This window comes from Gnatocerus cornutus, chromosome 1 (assembly GCF_029298725.1).
Source record: "Gnatocerus cornutus isolate USDA-ARS CGAHR chromosome 1, icGnaCorn1.1, whole genome shotgun sequence".
In the NCBI taxonomy this organism is placed as follows: Eukaryota; Metazoa; Arthropoda; class Insecta; order Coleoptera; family Tenebrionidae; genus Gnatocerus; species Gnatocerus cornutus.
Genome location: NC_142233.1, coordinates 34,085,731 through 34,101,114, shown reverse-complemented (window position 1 = coordinate 34,101,114; position 15,384 = coordinate 34,085,731). Strand labels below are relative to the sequence as shown.

The window sequence follows — 15,384 nt, the reverse complement described above, 5'->3', positions numbered from 1 at the left end:
TTCTGGCAACCGACAAAAAATATCCAACGATTTTCTCAACTACTGGAGCTCTCGCAATGAAGCTCCCATTTCCATTCCCAATAATAATTAACAATAACAATTACCCTAATTTATGTAACAACACTGTAATCATTGCACTGAAACACTCAGGATCAAATTATAAATACGCTTTAAATGCAGTTGAATTGATTTCTGGAACGGAAGCTAATTAACTTCAATTAATTAATTTAAATTAATAATAGAGTTGGTATGGTAATAAATTTTAGTGGCAAGATGTCTGCGAAGGAAACTAATCCTCGCGATGAGATTTACTTTCATTTACCGTTTCTGACGTAGCATCAGACACAGTATACGGTTTGGTAAGTTCCCAGCCTCTGGCTGCGTCTTCATCTAATTTCAACCCAGAGTTATGGAAGTTTGGACACATAAAAGACGGACAAGACCCTTCAGGACATCTTTGCATCGTAATTGAATTAGACCTAAATTAATTTTGCAATAAATAGATATATGTAATTATGAGGTGAATATAGGCACTGATCGAGTTACCGAAAACTTTCCACCGACAAAGCGAAGGATAAAACGGCAAAGAAAAATGAACTGTGTAACACGAAGCGACTGTAGTTTTTTTATTGAAAATGTTTAATGTTACAATATCAAACTATACAAGTAAAGTTGTAAATTTATTATGATAACACGGCATTACCGCATGATCGGTTTCATCCCTAAAACGCCTGAAACTGAACAAGTTATCGAGGCCTGACTTCAAGTTCTAAGCTCAAGTTTTGGCGACCTGAAAACTATCCATATCAGCAACTCCTATCAATTATTGTTCAGCTCACTCACTTACATTTGCAAGTTTAAAGGAAACCTTACAAACAAGGTGCTTGGATGAGCTTGCGATAGAATCTCTTGGCTCCGGGAGTTGCAAACTTGCTAACTCTGCTGTAGTATTCAAGAAAAACTGCTCAACCTTCCTCTGGTAATTTGTGCGCTGTCGACGATGCTTTGTAATGGACTTCTGGAAATGAACGAAATCATTAGGAGGAGACAATGTCGATGCTTGAATGGGTGTCTGTTTTATCGGCATACATAAACAGAGCTAAAGCGGTTTAGCGCCATGCAGCACAATTGTTTAAACTTGTCCGAAAATTGAGGTTTTTTGAATATTTATTATATTACTTTATGTAATTGTTTTTTCATGCTTCCAATAAACTTTCTCTTACTGGTCTTAGAAAATGGCTCTAATTTTGTTTATTTAAATTTAATCGGAATTGGTGTAAAATTTTGGTGTGTTTACAAAATGGGTATTTCTAAAAACTAAATGTTCACAAAATTTGTAATTCAGTACAGTTGATAAACAGGTCGAAAAAAGTAAAATCTTTAAATTTTACTGTTTTTTTATTAAAAACTGTCAATGTTACGGAATTTAAACGAAATAGGTGGACATTTTTGATTTGTCTTCAAAATAAAAAAATTCTAAAAATTCTATTTTTAGTTCAACTATTTTGTAATTTAAGGCAGTTGATTAACAAGTCTAAAGACAAAATTCCTCCAAATTTTATTCTTTTTGATGTAAAACTGTCAAAGTTATAGAATTTAATCGAAATGGCGCGCATTTTTGGTTAGTCTCCAAAATGAAAATATCTAAAAATTCTATTTTTTATTTTACAATTTTGCGCAATTTAAAGCAGTTGATAAACAAGTTAAAAGACGTTAAACCTCCAAATTTTATGGTTTTTGGTATAAAATTGCCAATGTTGTGGAATTTAATCGAAATGGCGGACTTTTTTGGTTTGTCTTCAAAATGAAAATGTCTAAAATTTTGTAATTTAAGGCAGTTGATAATTAAGTTGAAAGAAGTAAAACCTCTAAATTTAACATTTTGAGATTAAAACTGCCAAAGTTATTAAATTAAATTGAGAATTCAACTCACCATAGATTCGACCAATAAGAGACATTTATTTTTTCAAATAAACCAATCAGAGCAAACTTTTTTTGAAAATTTTCACTAGTGAAATTTTCAGCGGAAATACCACGCGAGAGTGACAATTCCACGCGGCGAGCTGTCAGTTGCTTGTCAGTTCGTTGAATTCTCATGACGAATATAACTCGGGAGCTCGAAATTGTGGGAAATTTCGAGCCCACTCGTTATATTACTTATGAAAATATTGGACATTTTTGGATCGTCTTTAAATATATTTTTTTAATTTTGTCTTCTGTTCAACAATTTAGGTATTTAGAGTTATTGATGAACAAATTGAAAGTAAGTAAACTTGTCAAATTTTATCGTTTTTGGTTTAAAACTGCCAAAGTTATGGAATGTAAATGAAAATGGTAGAAATTTTTTGTTCGTTTTCTAAATGAAAATTTCTGAAATAAATATTTTTGGCCTCATGAATTGTAAACGTCAAATTAACATTCAATTGACAGCTTCGGAAACACTAGATTTACAAGCGCCCTGGACGTTTACACAAGCCGTGCGGTAAAAATTGCCCAAATCGTCTGCTCTTCACATGCGTTTATAAATTAAAATCACTGATCACCAAAGTAGAATCTACCTAAATTATTATCTCAATTAAGACAATATTTCTATTTTTAAAGTAATATTAAAACGTTTTATATACAGCGCCATCTTGTGTACTTTTTGTGCACCAACTACAAAATTGACAGAATTGACAGATGATGAAATTTACAAATGTCAGATGTGACAGTTCCCATAAATTTTGAAAAATCCAATTATTTGAATTAAAATTTTTCGGCCAAAAAGTTTAATACAACTCTTGTGTGTTAACCATTTTACAGCGCTCAATCATTCAAACTGATTTCGCGCTGTAAAATGTAAGTTACCACACGCGACTGTAAATAACTATTACATAACAAGTACGGGAAGTGACCAATTTCGCACGAGTGTGAAAGTAGATGCACGAGGCGCCAGCCGAGTGCAGATATTCCACGAGTGCAAGAAAGACACTTTCCGACGAGTTATGTACACTGTTTTTCTACGACTTTCTATCATCAGGAAGAAACCATAAGTTTCGACAATAGTTAATTTCTTATCTATTCTAAATGTCATTTTTCTACGACCTCATAAAAGTGACGTATTCTACATAGTAAGATGGTTGATGTTTTTGTACATCCATTGACGAAAGTAAAAGTCACTAGTGTGATATGAATATATCCGCATAACCAATTCATTTTTATCATTATGCATGTTGTTTTACAGTGAATCGTCTACATATTTGAGACAAAAATTCAAGAGTTACATTTGTATTTCAAAATAACTGTCAATTTTGACAGGTCTGTGCGGATATATTCATATCACAATAGTGACTTTTACTTTCGGAAATGGATATACGAAAACATCAACTTTCGGAGTCATTTAACCGTGTGGAAAATGCCACTTTTTGGGGTTGTAACAAAATTTAATTTTTTGTCTAAACTTTGGAATTTAAGGCAGTTGATTAACAAGTCTAAAAACATAAAACATCCAAATTTTATAGAATTAAATTGAAAATGAAGGACATTTTTGGATCGTTATTAAAATAAAAATTTCTAAAAATTTTGTTTTTTGTTCAACAATTTCGGTTTTTAAAGTAGTTTATAAACATGTTAAAAGAAGTAAAATCTCCTAATTTTACCGTTTTCGGTAAAACTGCTGGAGTTGTGGAATTTAATTGAAAACGGTGGACATTTTTGGTTTTTATCTAAAATAAAAATTTCAAAAAAATTATTTTTTTGTCCAACAATTTTGGTATTTAAGGCAGTTAATAAACAAGTCAAAAGAAGTGAAATTTTTAAATTTTATTGTTTTCCGTTTGAAACGGTCAAAGTCATAGAATTATAAAATATGGTAGATTATTTATATTGTGGACATTTTTGGTTCGTCTTTAAAATAAAAATTTATAAAACATGTGTTTCTTGTTCAACAATTTTGTAATTTAAAATAGTTAATTAACAAGTCGAAAGAAGTAAAATCTTTAAATTTTACTGTTTTTGAGGTAAAACTGTCAACGTTATTTGATTTAATCGAAAATGGTCGACATTTTTGGTTTATCTTCAAATAAAATTTTCTAAAAATTTGTTTTTTTGTCTAACTATTTTGAAATTTAGGCCAGTTAATAAATAAGTTGATATTAGTAAAGCGTCCAATTTTTACAATTTTTAGACTAAAAATGCAAAAGATTAAAAATGGAAAATAAATAATCGTGGAAAATTTTAATTCGTATTTAAAATGACAATTCTTAAAAATTTTGTTTCATGTCAAAACATTTTGTAATTTAGGCCAATCGTCAAATAAGTTGAAAGAAGTAAAATTTCTAAATTTTACTATTTTTGGTTTAAAACTGCCAAAGTTATGGAATTTAATCGTAAACGGTGAACATTTTTGGTTCATCTTTTAAACGAAATCTTCTAGAAATTTTGTATTTTGATCAAGAATTGTATAATATATAAATTAATAAATAACTTGAAAATGGTAAATCCTCTAAATTTTACTCAAGCGTAGAAACGGAGATAAAACAAATTAAAATAAGTGAAAAAATGGTGGATGCGCCAAATCTAAACTTTCTAATTATAATTTGACGGCATAAAATCAGAAATAGTGTCATGCCTCAAACCAAATCTTGTTTACAGCCCGCCCGAGTTTTAATGTCCGTCGTGAAGACCCGTTTAACAATCCTCAATAATCAGCGCAATTCCACGACAATAATACTCCTCCATTCGCGATACCATCAGGGTATATCTTTGTCCTTCCAAGTTCACAAAGCGTCCTAGAGCAGTTAGTTTTATGTATATTTGAGAGGCCGCCAGGCAATTACCGGGAGATAGCGAGTGGGTTGTAAGACGTAGCCGGGAAGTGTTCCCCAAGGATCCGGTAAGGACCCCAGTAATCCGCAAGACTCGAGGGGCACCCCACCAGTTACGGCCTTAATTTATTCATGGCCGTCCTCGACATGACTGTTTGAATCGGTTTGCAAGAGATTTCAACTTGGATTAACTCCAGTCATAATCACGTGGCATGCCGTCTCTCTTCTCGTTCGTCCTTCTACGACTATTTCCTCTCGTTAGTCCATATAGATGATGCAAAGTTTTATTGCTTTGCCCTGCCATCACCGCTGCTCTTCTCCTGCAGTGTCTGTTGCCTCCGAAGGGGCCGATATCGACGCTGTGTTTTACTATGAGGCTCTTGTTTCTATCGCTGGACTGACTAATTGCATTTCGTATTACACCTAAATAATTAAATTAAATTCTAGTTTTTTATCAAGGAAAATTTATTGGATCAATTCTTGGTGTTGCTGACAAATTATCAAAATTACAATTTATTCCCCAAACACCAAATTTGACAAAAAATGCTGACGCGCGTTTCGATAGCAATGCTATCATCATCAGAGCGATGATTAAACTGTTTTAACTGAGTTTAATCATCGCTCTGATGATGATAGCATTGCTATCGAAACGCGCGTCAAGCATTTTTTGTCAAATTTGGTGTTTGGGGAATAAATTGTATTTTTGATAACTAGTTTTTTATGTTGCATGTAAACAGAGAAGATTAAATAATTAGAAATTTTAACCTCGGCGCATCCACTATTTTTGCACTTTTTTGAATGTGTTTATTTTTCGTGTCTACACAAAAATTTTGGAAAAAAAAGCTGAATTTTAGACATTTTTTCTTGAAGACGCACAAAAAATTGTCCACCTTTTTCTATTAAATTCCATAACTTTGACATTTTTGAAATGAATCTAAAATTTGGGGGTTTTGTTACTTTTGATTTGTTTATCGTCAAGCTTAGATTGCATTTCTTTTAAACAAAAAACCGAATTTTTAGAAATTTTTTTACAACGAACCATAAATTTCCAACGTTTTCGATAAAATTCTGTAACTTTGGCACTATTAATCCGAAAACATTAAAATTTGGAGAATTTGGTTTATTACTTTTGACTTTTCCAAAAACTGACCTAAACTACATATTTTTTGAATAAGAAACAGAATTTTTGGCGACTGTTATTATAAAGATGAATAAAAAAATTTCTATCGTTTTCGGTTAAACTCATAATTTTCGCATTTTTAATCCCAAAACTATAAAAGTGGGAGGTTTTACTACTTTTTTAAACAATTATTCACTGTTGTAATTTCCAAAATTTTTAAACAAAAGTTTGTTTTTTTTAGAAATTTTTACTTTAGGAACGAATTTAAAATTTTTACCATTTTCGATCAAATTTCACAACTTTGGCACTTTAACTTCGAATACATTAAAATTTAGAGTGCTTATTTCTTTCGATTTGTCTAACAACTGGCTGAAACTACAGAATTTTTAAAAATTTCGTAATTTTGGCACTTTTAATTTGAAAACATTAAAATTTGGAGGGTTTACTATTTTAATTTGACTAACAAATGGCCAAAATTACAAAATGTTTGAACAAGAAACAGAATTTTTGGAAATTTTTACTTGGATTCGAATATAAAATTTCCACCGCTTTGGGTTAAATCTCATAACTTTTGCAGTTTTAATCCAAAAATCATAAAATTCGGAGGCTTTGTTACTTTTATTTTGTTTATTTACTGTTGTAATTTATAAAATTTTTGAAGCAAAAACAAATTTAAAAAAAAAATTATTTTAAGAACGAATTTAAAATTTCTATAATTTTCGATTAAATTTTTATAACTTTCACACTTTTACTCCGAAAACATTAAAATTTAGAGGTATTACTACTTTTGATGTGTTTAACAAATGGCCTATATTATAATATGTTTGAACAAGAAACAGAATTTTTAGAAATTTTTGGTTGGATTCGAATATAAAATTTTTCTCATAACTTTCGCAGTTTTAATATAAAAACCATAAAATTTGGAGACTTTGCTACTTTTAACTTGTTTATTTACTCTTGTAATTTACACAATTTTTGAACCAAAAACAAATTCCCTAGAAATTTTATTTTAAGAACGAATTTAAAATTTCTTTAATTTTCAATTAAATTTTATAACTTTCGCATTTTTACTCCGAAATCATTAAAATTTAGAGGGTTTACTTTTTTTGACTTGTCTAATGACTGACTCAAATTACAGAATTTTTAATCAAGAAACAGAATTTTTGAAAATTTTTATTTTCATGAAGAATCGAAGGAAAACTTTAACTATAACTTTGGCATTTTTAATACGAAAGCACTAAAATTTGGAGAGTTAACTACTATTAACTTGATTATTCGCTGATATAATTTACAATTTTTTTTTTAACTAAAAACAGAATTTAAGAATCGTTTATTTTGGGGACAAATCAATTTAATTTGATGGCACATTCACCATTTCTAAGAGAATTGAGAGAATTAAGCGAATTATAAGATTGAGCGATATTAAAAAAATCCAAGTTGTTTAAAAATGAAGAATTTTAAGAACTAGTTTGCAGATCTTAAAGGATTCGAAAAATTTACAGAATTGACTGAAGCATAGGTACACGTATTTTATTGTATGTTTTTATATTAATTATTATTTGAATATAATATTAATAAATATTCTGAAATAAAAAATATTTAACTGTTTAAAGTAGTTCAAAAGAACCTAATCTTAGTATGACTTGTGTACTCGTCTGTTGCATATTTTCCGCACTTGCTAATGAAATTAGGTTAAAACTTAGATAAAAAATTCTTAGGGTGGCTGTTTAGATTAGTCTTGATGATTTACGCCCATCCCAGTCTGTTTCCGCTTTTTAAGCAGCCACGAGCGAAAGAAACCACATAATTCAGCAATCGCATCATTAATCATGTCCGTTAATCAAGACAAATATCGCATCCGAACGACCAAAATGTAATTTACAAGATTAATATCAGAAATTCTCAAATTCATCTTAGGAATGTAACAAAGTTGGCACAAACAACCGCGTCGAACCCTAATAAAAAAAAGTTAAACATCGCAACCTTCCTCGCTCCCCATCCCATTTCCTTTGTGAGCGGCGCCCCAAAACCGAGCAATCGAGGGTTGCTAACATCATCGATAGCAATTTCAGAGTCGGCATTGGATAAAAATGCGAGTTCGTAACATGGCGGACCCTTAACCGAAACTTGGCAACTATCTGTAATTATAAGAGGGCCCCTTCTGAATGTTATGAATATTGAGACGGCCACAAGCTATAATTAACATAAGATCTGAAATTCCACTTGGACGGTCGAATTTCAAACTACCGGAATACTTTGTTTATCGATTCGGAATTGGCTTTGTCTTGGAAGAGTGGAGAAGTTGCGATTTTCTCAGTATCGGTAAAAGTTTAAATTAATTCACTAAGTGTTTGTGTGTGCATGTGGTATAATAAAGCGAGGAACCCTGAAGCTCTCTATACTTTGGTCTTACTGACTTGCAACTTCCCAACTCTGTAAGCTCGAGTAAGCTTCTCGTTTAGTTCCTAATTTGTACATAAAGCAAGTAAAGCTTCTACCGCAGGGTTCTTACCTCCAACTTTGAATCCATCTTAGACCACAGTTCTGTTTTTGTTGGCGTTTGATCGGCGTTAATCGAGTGGTCAACTCGCAAAAACGGATACGATGCAGATCAGGAAAGACGAAACTTGGGGGGCACAAACTTCGCTTGGAATTAAATAAAGAGTTTCTTAAAAGACAGTTTTAATTTTACTGAGTTCGATTTTAGACATTTAATAGATGGGAATCGTGGTCATAAAATTAGGTCATACATTTTTGGACATGAAGTTACATGTAAAAAACTTTTACACGTATTTTTTTCTGAAAAAATTTGCTCTTTAATCGTCTTTAATTCAGTTATTTTTTGTCCTAGCAAAATTGTAAAACGAGATTTAGAATCAAGGTGAAATTCTGCGTAAAATAAGGGCAAACTGCATCGGATTTACTTTATAAATATACAAGATATTGACACAATTAGGGAATGAAATTTAGAGATCAGTTTTAAGAACTTTTTCGGACGCGTCAAATTTGTTTGTTCTTTAGATCAATTGAAAGAGCATCTCAAAATCTATATGTGGACCAAATTTGACATCTATAAATCGAGTATTTTAGAAATTAAACGTCAAAATCTTCTAATTTGAAAAAATTTAAATTTCGAATTCGAATCTAAGGCCGATTTCTAAGCTAAAAAATAGCGAGAAAAACGATTTTTAAAAGGGTTTTTTTTATATTTGCTTGAATTTCGGAGATATCGAACAAAATCGTTTTCGATCTCCAAAATTTTAGCTCTCTGGCGACAACCGGAAATTTCAAACGCCTCTAATTCAGTTATTTGTTGACGGACGAGAAAAATTGTGGTAGTTTTAGATTCAGCGCAAAATTCTGCGTAAAATGAACTAATTTAGCCCAAATTTCCTTAACAAATAAACGAGATATCGACCAAAATATATTTTCAGGGTGTGTTTTTGAGGGTATTTTTAAGAAGTTGTTTCAGGGCGAAAACTGCGTTTAGTACCATTAAATTATATATCGATCAAAAAAGCAGATCTATCAACTGATCAAATCTCAGGTCGATAGAGCAAATAGTTTGCTAGAGGCGATCAAAATACGAAAAATTGAAATGTTTTTATTGATTTTATTTTTGCCTAAAAAATTGACTATCGAATTTTCGACTTTTGAGAGCGGATTCTAAAGTAAAATGACTCGAGAAAAACGATGGTGAAAGTCGTTTCTCAAAATATTTCTTAAATAACTCAAAATTTAATATTCGAAACTTTGATCGCTTATAACTCGGTTATTTGTGAACCGATATTTCGATCGAGTTTTACCTTTTTGGATTCTACGTAAAATTCTGTGTAAAATGAGCACCAATACTTTAATATTGCTCTACAGATATCTTTGAAACAATGACATGTATTGAAATGCGGTTTGGAAAATCAGTTGTATAAATAAATTTCTGAAACATTAATAGTTTTTAGGAAATTAATTTTTTATTTTCAAGACTTTTGAGGCAGGAAAACGTTGGAAACTTTGTTTATATTCATACCGATGAACATAATAGCTCGAAATATACAAACATACAAAATTTGATATTGATAGGTTAAGTTTTTTAGAAGGAAGACACAAAAACAAAAAACTAACATTTTTTAGCTCTTTGAATAAGAAAAAATGTTCGTAGGAAAAATAGAATTTTTACAATCCGATTCTTGTCATTTAAGGGGCGAGAAAAAACGATTAGATGTCGCAAATTGTATCTTTCTACTTGTTCCACATCCGAGAATATGCAGATATTATGGAAATTTTATATCTTCTTCCAATTTAGCAGTAAAAATGCGCATAATTTGGAAATTTGAGGTCGTGAAAGAAATCTAAAGAGAAATTTGAATAAATAAAATTATTGGAGTAATAACTTGAAAAAAATTGGTTGAAAAATAGAAAAAACCTACAGAATTTTAAAAAACTGAAAAACAGAAAGAACAAAAAAGGATTTGGCGTTGCAAGAATAAATACCAATAAATTAAATAATTTAGCAGCAGAGCTTTATTAATTTTTAAAGCTTTTCAAACGTTTTAAATAATGAAAAGCCTAAAATAAGACAAAAAAGTTCTTCGAGTGTATGTAATATTATTTAGCCTCAATCAATACCCTGAAAATGCAGCCACACTTCCTTCAAAGATGGTGCGTTGTTCATTCCACCCTCGTTTCCATCTCCGGCATCTTATCTCACCCTCGCCTTATTGCAACCCCCCGATTATGAAGGGCGTCGTTCATCTTACTGTTCATTCCTACTGATTATCGTCTTCAAACGACCCCTTAAGCATATGATTCATCTGTTAATAACAGACACGAGGGTTGCTGTTAAAGCAATCTAAACACTTGAAAGATTTAGTTGACTAAATAGGAATTTGCAGCGAAAATCCTGACGTAAGTATTGATAAATTTCTATCAAAAACACTCGCTCTTGGCCAAGACGTCAGTGCGGTCGTCAAAGTCTGTCGTTGACACGTGCAATGAAGAGAAGTAGCGATGTCGTCTCTAATTTAATTGCAACGCGAAGAAGCGATCGAAGAGTTTTATTGCCGACAGTTTTGTAACAAACAACCAAATCGCGGCAGACAAAACTGCGTAAAAACCATCACTGGACTAATAAAAGTCGACTGAAATCTCGAAGTATTGTAAAATATGGCCACTTTGCTTGAGATTTGGACGAGACCCAAGCGAAATTAGGCTTTGTAGAGAGGGGTAGTAAGGGTGCTATTAAAACTGTATTCTTTATGTGGGGTAATATTTCCAATACATAAACCCCTTTCTTTGGCAGCCGCGTTGGTGAAGGGGAAGAATAAAGGCTTGAAAGAATCCTCACTCCATTTTCTCCGCTTTAGATCGTTATGCAACATGGTGAAATTTCTCAACTATGTTTCCAATGTTGGGGATTTTCCTTTTTTGATGAACACAACCTGTTTGTCCTTGTTGACAATGAAAGTTGGATAACTGGTTTGAAGAGAATAACAACGCGGGTTTTATTATGATAAATCACCGGAGACAAACATCTGCGCTTGATGGACCCAGCGGCTCGCTGGGGCGGTTTTCTTGATAGTTTTTAGTTTCGGGAAAAGTGGAGGATAATAATAAAGCCATTAGAAGTTTGCCCAACTAGTTAGATATTTTTAAAAAAAATGAGAATTAGTTTTTCCAAGTTTTGTGACTTGTCGAACTTTTTTGGATTCGGCTAGTAGGTACCTAATAGTAGATTGTGTTATACGGCCGAAAAATGGTACTTTTTATCGAGCAATTAAATTGCAGTAGCAAGGCGAAGCGTAGCGTAGCCGAGCGTATGCAAAATTGATTTTGTCATTGATGACAAGTGCAAAATGTAAGTCTCAAATAGTACTCGTCACACAAAGTACTTTTTCTGCCTAGCAAAAGTGTTTCGATGTCAACGAGCGCTTTTCATTACTTATAACAAAATTACCTACTTTACTGTCTAAAAACGACTAAAAAATAGTGACTTTGTGTGACGTTTGGAGGAAAAATATTTTGTTCTATGACAATTTCTAAAATTTCTAGAATTTGGCACAAACTGGAGGCTGTCAGATGTTTGAGTTTTACATTTTGAAGTTTATATTTTCGCCACGAGCTTTGGATACGGAAAATAAATTCAAATGTTGCGTTTGCGTTCGTTAAAATTTAATTTTTTAGGTCTAGAATTTCTGATTTTGAAGTTTAAAATTTTAAAATTGTTCTAAAACGTATATAGAAATTTACTAATTTTTCAAACTGTTTGTTTAGAATATTTTTAGTTATTTGTCGTAGAATTTTGATTTGTCTTCAAAATAAATTTTTCTAAATATTTTGCATTTTCCATAAACCTTTTGTAATTGAGGACAGTTAATAATTCAAAAAATTTGTAATTTAGTTCATTTGTTAAACAGGCCAAAAATTGTAAACCCTCCAAATTTCAATGTTTTCGGATTAAAAGTGCTAAAGTTATGAGATATAATCGAAAATAGTGGAAATGTTATTAAATTCGTTTTAAAATTAAAATTTCTAAAAATTCTTTTTATTGTTAAAAAATTTTAGAATTAAGGCCTGTTATTAAACAAGTCGAAAGTAGTAGATCTTTCAAATTATACTGTTTTTAGATTAAAAGTGTCAAAGTTATCGAAACAGGTGAAAAATTTTGATTCGTCTTCAAAATGAAAATTTCTAAAAACCTGTCTCTGTTGCTCAACAAATTTGGAATTTGGGAGAGGCAGTCAACAATTTAAAAATAGTAATTTGTCGAAATATAATTCTCGTAGCATCAAAACTACCAATATTACAGGTTCGAATGGATAATATTGAAATTTTATGACTCGTTTTGAAAATGAAAATTTCTAAACATCCTGTTTCTTGTTTAAAAAAACTGTAATTTAGACCAGTTTATGGACAAGTCGAATGTAGTAAAGCTTTTAAATTTTACTGTTTTTGGATTAAAAGTGTCAAAGTTGTGGTATTTAATCGATACCGGTGAAAATTTTTGATTCGTCTTTAAAATCACATTTTCCAAAAAACTATGTTTCTTATTCAAGAATGTTGTAATTTAGGATAGTTGTTAAACAGGGCGATAATTGTAAACTCTCGAAATTTTAATGTTTTTGGATTAAAAAAACTAAAGTTATGAATTTTAATCGAAATTTGTGGAAATTTTAAATTTGTTTTTAAAGTAAAAATTTCTAATGAATCAGTTTTTTGTTCAAAAATTTTGTAATTTAGTATTAGTGCAGCTAGTAAACAAGTTGATAGTGGTAAAGTCTACAAATTTTACTGTCTTTTGATTGAAACGACCCAAGTTATAGGATTTAACCAAAAACGGTGAAAAACTTCGATTTATCTTTAGTGACACTGTCCAAAATTATGTTTCTTGTTAAAAAAATTTGTAATTTATGTCATATGATAAACAAGTTGGAAGTAGTAAACTTTCCAAATTTTAATGTTTTGGAATTAATAGTACCAAAGTTACGGAATTTAATCGAAAATAGTGGAAATTTTAAATTATTTTTGTAAACAAAACTTTCTTAAACTGTTATTTTTTGTTAAAAAGTTTTGTAATTTGGAAGAGGTAATAAATAAGGCAAAAGTAGTAAAATCTTCAAATTGTAGTGCTTTCGGATTAAAATAGCCAAAGTTATGGAATTTATTCGAAAACGGTGTTTTTGTATTTTTGTATTTGTTTAAAAAAATTGTAATTAAGGTCAGTCTTCAAAATTTAATGTTTTTGGATTAATACTGAAATAATAATTATGGAATTTCATTGCAAAGGTAGAAGTTTTTGGTTCGTCTTTAAATTGAAAATTTGAAACAATAGTTACAAACAATTCTTAATTAGATTAAAAATAATCATTAAACAAGTCAAAAGTAATAAAGTTTTCAAATTTTATAGTGTTCGAATTAATACTGCCGAAGTTGACGGAATTTAATCTAAGACGCTGTAAATTTTCGGATTGGCTTCAAATTGCAAACTTCTAAAAATTATGTTTTTTGTTCAACAATTTTGTAGTTTAGGACAAATAATAAACAAATTTAAAGTGGTAAAACCTCCAAATTTTTATGTTTTCGGATTAAAACTGCGATAGTTATGGAATTTAATTGAAAACGCCGGAAATTTTTGGTGTGCCTTAAAAATAATTGTTTTAAAAATTTGTTTTTTTTTTGTTCAAAAGTGTTGTAATTTAGAACAGTTGATAAACATGTAGAAAGTAATAAAGATTTTAAATTTTACAATCTTCCGATTAAATCTGGCAAAGTTACGGAATTTAATCAAAAACGGTGGCAATTTTTTAAATTGCCAGTTTTATTCAATGTCTAAAATTTTTAATTTTCGAGTTTGTTAACGTTTGAAATTTGCCTGATTTACTCCGTCACCGAATTTTTCAGATTCACAGAAAATGCCCTAAATTAACACCCCTAAAACATCCTCTCTACATTTTTCTCCGAAACTGAAACATCCCCATTGAAATCTAAACTTTATCTGCGCTTATTGTCGTCGGCGTCGTGGCGCCTCCAACTAAGAAAATTTGATTTATAGGTGGAATTTTCGATGTTACAACCGGAAATAACATAGTTATGTGTTTGATTTATGTCAAGGGTGTGTTTTATACCAGTTTTTTTTGTATAAACTGCGTCTTCTCACCGATCGATACATTCCAAAGAGATGTTCTAATTCTAATTCAAATAACTAAATTTATTTAACAACTGTAGATCGAAAACAATCCGGAAGAGGATGAAACTTAAGAAATTTATCCGTTTTTTCGTATTTTATGATAATTACAAAAATTGATTATTTGGTATTGAACGATTTTATTGAAATAAGAAGATTCCATTGTCCGAGTCTCTGCATTGCGTTTCGGGGGAGTGTGTCTTCTCACCGGTAGATGTCAGAGCGTGCACCAAAATTGCGCTTTTAAACGATTGCATTGTTTTAAAATTAATTAGCAATTTAATTAGACTCTAATTATTATCATCGTAGTCCTTAATAATTTTTCTTAATATGCTTTAATATTGCCAACGAAATTTTTTCAAAGCTTTTACAATCGAAATTTGCAAGAATGCGAAAATCCCGTTTCACCCTTTCACCACCTTTTGTTAAAACTTGTAAATACCCACCCTAAGCTAATCCTTCCTTTCAACCTCGTCGTCTTTAGCAGTCTCCTTAATTACCTCAATTGAAAAAAAATTCTCTCAAACTTTTAATTCACAATCACACTCTTATGTTTGAAAGCACCAAAAACCAACTAACAATCCGCGCCAACAGCATCCCTTCTTCGAACTTTTCCAACGGTTTTTCAGACTGGTTTTTTGCATTCATTATAATGACGTGATTATGCGAGAGTGGACAGTGGTCAGTCGGTAACTGGTCCAGCAACAAAAAAACTAAAGCTCTCAGCTTCCAAAGCACATCTGCCGGATTTGTCTCGCGATGAAATAATGTAAAGCATCACC

At 31.0% G+C, this 15,384-nt stretch overlaps 1 long non-coding RNA gene across 2 annotated transcripts; it reads right to left on the bottom strand.

Moving 5' to 3' along the window:
• Positions 1-703: 703 nt before the first annotated feature.
• On the bottom strand, positions 704-15,151 carry LOC148181988 (uncharacterized). 2 transcript variants are annotated; one of them, XR_015771723.1, is made up of 3 exons: positions 15,049-15,151; positions 844-1,018; positions 704-790 (listed from the first exon to the last, which is right to left on the bottom strand). It is a non-coding gene; the product is annotated as an uncharacterized LOC148181988 (long non-coding RNA). The 2 variants fall into 2 exon arrangements; XR_015771724.1 differs by having other exon boundaries at positions 848-1,018.
• Positions 15,152-15,384: the final 233 nt, after the last annotated feature.